Here is a 5,570-nt window from a genome sequence, read left to right as displayed (position 1 = left end):
GTGATAGGACTACAATAGGTCATCTCAACAGCTACTTCATGTAAAAGAAAGATGAAGGTGGAGAATTTATTAGATTTAATAAGTGTAAAGTGAATGTGAAGAATTAAAGAAATCCCTGATGATGTCTCCTGTTATGTCATGCAGTGACAAAGTCTGTCTCTTGGATTTCCTTTGCTGTGGTACTGGAGTGACTTCCTGTCCTGTGCAGTACAGTCAGTATTAATTGATCTTACAGCAAAAATGTACTCTTAATTCAACCCGTTTCAGTATTATTTACACCAGGATTTACACAAACACATGCATCTACCTCAGTTATTTCCACTTATCTAATCTAATCTAATGTACAGAAATCTTCTTCTCCTCGTTCCTGTTCTTTACATTCCATTGTAGATGCAAAATATGCATTGTAGCCTTATTTATTAGTTTTCTACAAAGACCTAATTTAGAAAACCAAGAGGCCGTGGGTTTTAAATGTGCTTTAATTTGCATATTGAATATAATTAGAGCAGTTACAGGTGTATGCTTTTGATATATATAAAAGCTTTGTCTTGTTCATCAATTTGATTCAAACAGCATTTTAATCTAATTTGAATGGGATGCTTGAGAAAAGGCATGGGTTTTAATGTTGATGATCAGTTTCACCCAATCCAACTCAGGGTTCACACAAATCTGAATTCCTTTGTTTGTTGTAAAACTGTAGATGAAAGAAGATAAAGGTCAGAGTAAAATTGTGATCTGTGAATCATCAGGTTTAAATTAAATTAAAAAAAAGAAGCAGGTTAAAACCGTACATGACTCCACGATGTGTACAGTCGAATCTTGTTTTTTCGAAAGCGTAGACGTTTGCTTCCTTCATTGGTTTATTGTGAAACTTAAAACAGCACAATGCTGCCCCCTTTGCATCTGTGACAAAACATTTAATTATCGTCATTATCAAAAATTTCATTTTTTTTTTTTCAAATGATCTACATCAGGTGTCTCCATGTGTTTGGTTAGTTTGGAAGCATTGACCTGAACTGGTGCAATAGATCTTTTTCACATTAGGTTTTTTACATGAAACATTAGGACAAAAAAAGTGATAGCAAAAAAATGTGTGTTTATTTATTTCATTTCTGTGACAGCCCAGTTCCTGCTATTGTTCAAGGTCACACTAAATACCAGTCACTTTAGCCTGTAGAAGTGTTTTTGTTGTTGTTGTTGTTGTTGTTTTTTTTATCTTATACTGATACATCTGAATATACTGAACATCATATTCTGATATTCTGACTAAATATATACTAATAATCAATCAATCCAATAATCATTCATGGAGAATTTGTAATTATATGAGCGAAATCAAACAAAATATTGTAAATAATTAAATGATGATTTTTATTTGATGGTTACATGCTGTATGAAATGTAAACAATTATTTTCTCCAATTTTATGTAAAAATTATATATTTTTTTATGAGGATGTTCATAGACTCCATCTTGGTACCATGTTGAAGAGATATTTAATGAACATCTGAATTCATTGATTAAATTTTTTTGAAAACCCACAAAGTAATAAATATGTACACTAATATAAATCGGACACCCAGTGTACAATGAAAATACAAACACACAATTTTAATTTACGTCTGATAAAAGGTTAATCGCTATATTTTAAATAAATAAATATAAATCTTACTCTGTGCCATAGTGATGGACTGAAGGCAGGAAAACCCCAGGAGAACCAACAGGAGAGAACGACAGAACATTGCTGATGCTGATGGAGACAATGTTTGTTAAGATGTGTAATCATTTAAATGTACAAAAATAATGAAGATAAGATCTCCACACTGGGGTTATAATTCAATCAGAGGAGGGAGATTGTGGTGTGGTGTGGTGTGGTGGGAGGTTAAGAGGGCAGTTTGAAGATGAGAAAACGTTTCCTGTTTGACTAAGAAAGGACAAAACTCCTTCCACCCCACTACCACGTTTATAGCTGGAAGGTGGCTGCGGTTGTCACCTAAAATGATAAAGATCTAACATTTCAATTTATACTTCACCAGAACCAGGTTTCATCTTATGCACAAATAAAAAATAAAAACGAGTGAGCTTGTTTTATCTAAACATGTTAAAACAACATTAAATGTAACATAGAAATAACTTCCACCTTTTATTTTTTCAATTATACATCACTAGTATAAGACTTTAACAATCCAAGATGGATCTAACACTGCTTCTAATCTGCAACATGCATCGTAAAGTAAGAGCTTGCGCATAGAAGATTACAGGAAGGCCACATTGTTCCCGACCTATCCTTTTAATGGAACACAAAACAACCATCTGAGGAAACACCAATATTACAGCAGGAGAGATGGGCTAGCTTATGAGATCTGGTACACCATTTCACCTGTAGGTTCAACATACACACAGACACTGACTGGCACTGTGAGTGTATAAATTCCTGCTGAATGTGCACTTTGATGGAACTACACTGAGTCATCTCAACAGATAATTTGTGTAAAAGTTGAGTGGAAAGAATGAAAGGAATCACTGATGATCTTTCTTATAATATATGTCATGCAGTGAAAGAAGTCTGTCCCTGGTATTTGCATAGCTGTTGTAGTATTGGAGTGACTTCCTGTAGTGCAGTTCAATCAGCATCCTATAATCCTCCTGGACAACCCTCTGATGTCTAATCTTAGAATCTCAACTGTCCTTTTTCCTATGTATTGTATCTTATTTCTCCTTTACAAAATTAGAAGAATTTATCAATTTCTATCCACACAGCGTGCTCAGGTGTTAATAAATACTGCACCATCTCCCTTCGGATGCTCTACCACCACTCCACTGATCCCTGCATCCTCTTCCACTGATCCCTATGTTGCTTCACTGATTCCTACATCCCCTCTTACTGCTCCCTCCATCAACAACCACTACTCCAGTCATCTGTCCATTCTGTACAACTGTACCCTGTACATTATTATTCTTTCTGACCCTCTCCGACTGCTCCACTGATTCCTCCATCCTCTACTACTGCCCCACTAAACCTATCCTCCTCTTCCAATGCTCCACTGATTCCTCGATACCTATGCTTAGAGTAGCTTATTGCATATAAGGAAATTATAAAGGTCGAGAAAGTCAGGTCATGACCTCAGAAAAACTGAGTCTACCCATAGGATGTGTTTGAAATATCTGCAGCTAGCAAGGTCAGACATCTGGGATATTCATTGATAAACATAGAATCCTAACAACTTCTCCACCTCTTCTTCCTGCAACCGCACCACTCCACTGCCCTCCCTCTCATTCACACACATGTATTCTGTCTTACTCCTACTGACTTTCATTCCCCTTCTCTCCAGCGCGTACCTTCAGCTCTCCAGACTCTTCTCAACCTGCTCCCTACTCCCACCACAAATCACAATATCATCCTCAGGCATTATATTCCAAGGAGACTCCTGTCTGACCTCATCCTTCAACCTGTCCATCACCACTGCAAACAGGAATGGGCTGCATTTAAATCAGTCATGCTTCTCTAATGGAAATTATTGCATTGGCTGTAAACACATTTTGCCATGTCATCCACAATGGCAGGTTAAATCACTATCATGCAAAGAAGAAGGCATGCGTGAACATGATCCAGAAATGCTGCCATCCTCTCTGGGCCAAAGCTAATTTTAAATGTACTAAGGCAAAACTGTGGAAGACTGTTCTGTGGTTATACAAATTGAAATATAATTTATTTTGGAAACTATGGACACCAAAGAGGAGAGGTACAATCTGACTTCAGAGAGCTGGTGCGAGATCAAGAGTGCAGGCTGAACCTATTGGATTCCTTAGATAAATGCCACCTGGGGGTGGACAGCTCTGGAGATGAACAAACAATTAATAGGACTTTCTCCTGGGTCCAGTTTCTGGAGCATTGGCCAGTCTAACCTCTGTTTCAATTTAACGTGTGCAATATCCTTAGTGGGTGGAAGGATCGAATAGATCGGTCTCTTATAGGTGTTGGGCAAGAAAATATGAGACAAGGCATCTGGCTAAAGATTTTTGGATCCAGAACGGAACATCAGAGTAAACTGAATCCAATCAATAAAGGGGCCAGGGGAGGTGATGAACTGAGGTGCAGAGAGAAAAAGTCAGGCAAAGCAATGAAATTAACATGAGAGATTATTTGAGCAGGAAAAAAGGGAAACAAATTTGCTGCAAAAGGGAGACTGCTACAATAGCTAGACCAAGACTCAGCAAATGTGAAAAATTAAAATTTGAGAAGACCTGAACAAAGTGTCAAAAAGAAATTCAAACAAAGGCATGGGGAAAAAAAAGAAATAAAGAAAAAAGAAACAACCTTGTATGCTAGATGCAGGAACAAGACACACATGGTCTAGGTAAACAACACCAAAACAAAGAAAAAAGGAAATGAGATGGCTTAAATTGTCAAGAGGGGGGAAAACAGAGAAAGTTTAGCACTAGCGGCCACTAGCGGTGATAATGTGAAAACTCCTAACAGTGTGTTTTGCTGTGGTTTCAGAGAGCAAGATAGCTAGATCCCAAGCTCTGAAGTGGAGGCAGTTTTCTGTGTAGGTTTAAAATCTATAAAATACAAACTATTTTATAGTTATCCATAAACTTGCTTTGTTTTCAGTTCTGTCTCATGTCCCGCTCAGTCACGCCCCATTTACTCATGTCCCACTCACCATCATGAACAGCACTGTAGCAACAGTGGAGTCATTCCAATTTCTGGGTACCACCATCTCTCAGGACCTGAAGTGGTACAAATAACATTGACTCCATTGCTAAAAAGGCCCAGCAGAGGATGTACTTTCTTCGCCAACGAAGGGAATTCAACCTGCCACTGGAGCTGCTGAAACAATTCTAATCAGCCATCATTGAGTCTGTCCTGTGGAGATCTATAAATGTCTGGTTTGGTTCAGCTATCAAATCAGACATCAAGAGGCTACAGCAGACAGTCAGGACTGCTGAGAGATTATTAGTGCCCTACTGCTCAATCTCCAAGATCTTTACTTATCCAGAGTGGAGAAAAGGGCTAAGAAAATCACTTTGGTCCCCACACAAGTCAAGTCAAGAAGCTTTTATTGTCACTGAGCCCACTCTCTCTTCGAACTGTTGTCTTCTGGTCGGCGCTACAGAGCACTGTCCACCAGAACAGCCAGGCACAAAACAGTTTTTCCCCACAGGCAATAATCATCATAACAATTAAAATATTCATAACTACACATTGTCCATCATAACTGACACATTTATACATAGAATCCAATGGTCCATTTGTAAACTGCACACTTGTAAATAACATCTGTGCATTCATTTAAACATTATTTATACTTCGTATATATTGCATAATATAACTGTCTGGTTTAATATTCTGTTACACCATGTCTGTACATCTACTGCACTTAAAAGCTTTTGATGCCAAGTTAAATTCCTTGTGTGTGTAAACATACTTATGTATGTAATAAAGCTATTTCTGATTCTGATGTCCTGACTCAGCCTTTATAAAACCTGTGTGCTGTTAAATCCATTCTTTTGTTACTGTTTTCCCCTGGTTACAAAATTATTAATTTTCATGAAGCTCTGGGAGTA

At 37.6% G+C, this 5,570-nt stretch overlaps 1 long non-coding RNA gene across 1 annotated transcript; it reads right to left on the bottom strand.

The window, feature by feature from the left end:
• Nucleotides 1–553: 553 nt before the first annotated feature.
• LOC310725957 lies at nt 554–1,740 on the bottom strand. Its single transcript, XR_014533595.1, has 3 exons — nt 1,672–1,740; nt 792–903; nt 554–694 (listed from the first exon to the last, which is right to left on the bottom strand). It is a non-coding gene; the product is annotated as an uncharacterized lncRNA (long non-coding RNA).
• Nucleotides 1,741–5,570: the final 3,830 nt, after the last annotated feature.

This window comes from Silurus aristotelis (assembly GCF_946808225.1).
Source record: "Silurus aristotelis genome assembly, chromosome: 5".
In the NCBI taxonomy this organism is placed as follows: Eukaryota; Metazoa; Chordata; class Actinopteri; order Siluriformes; family Siluridae; genus Silurus; species Silurus aristotelis.
This window is presented reverse-complemented; position numbering and strand designations above follow the sequence as displayed.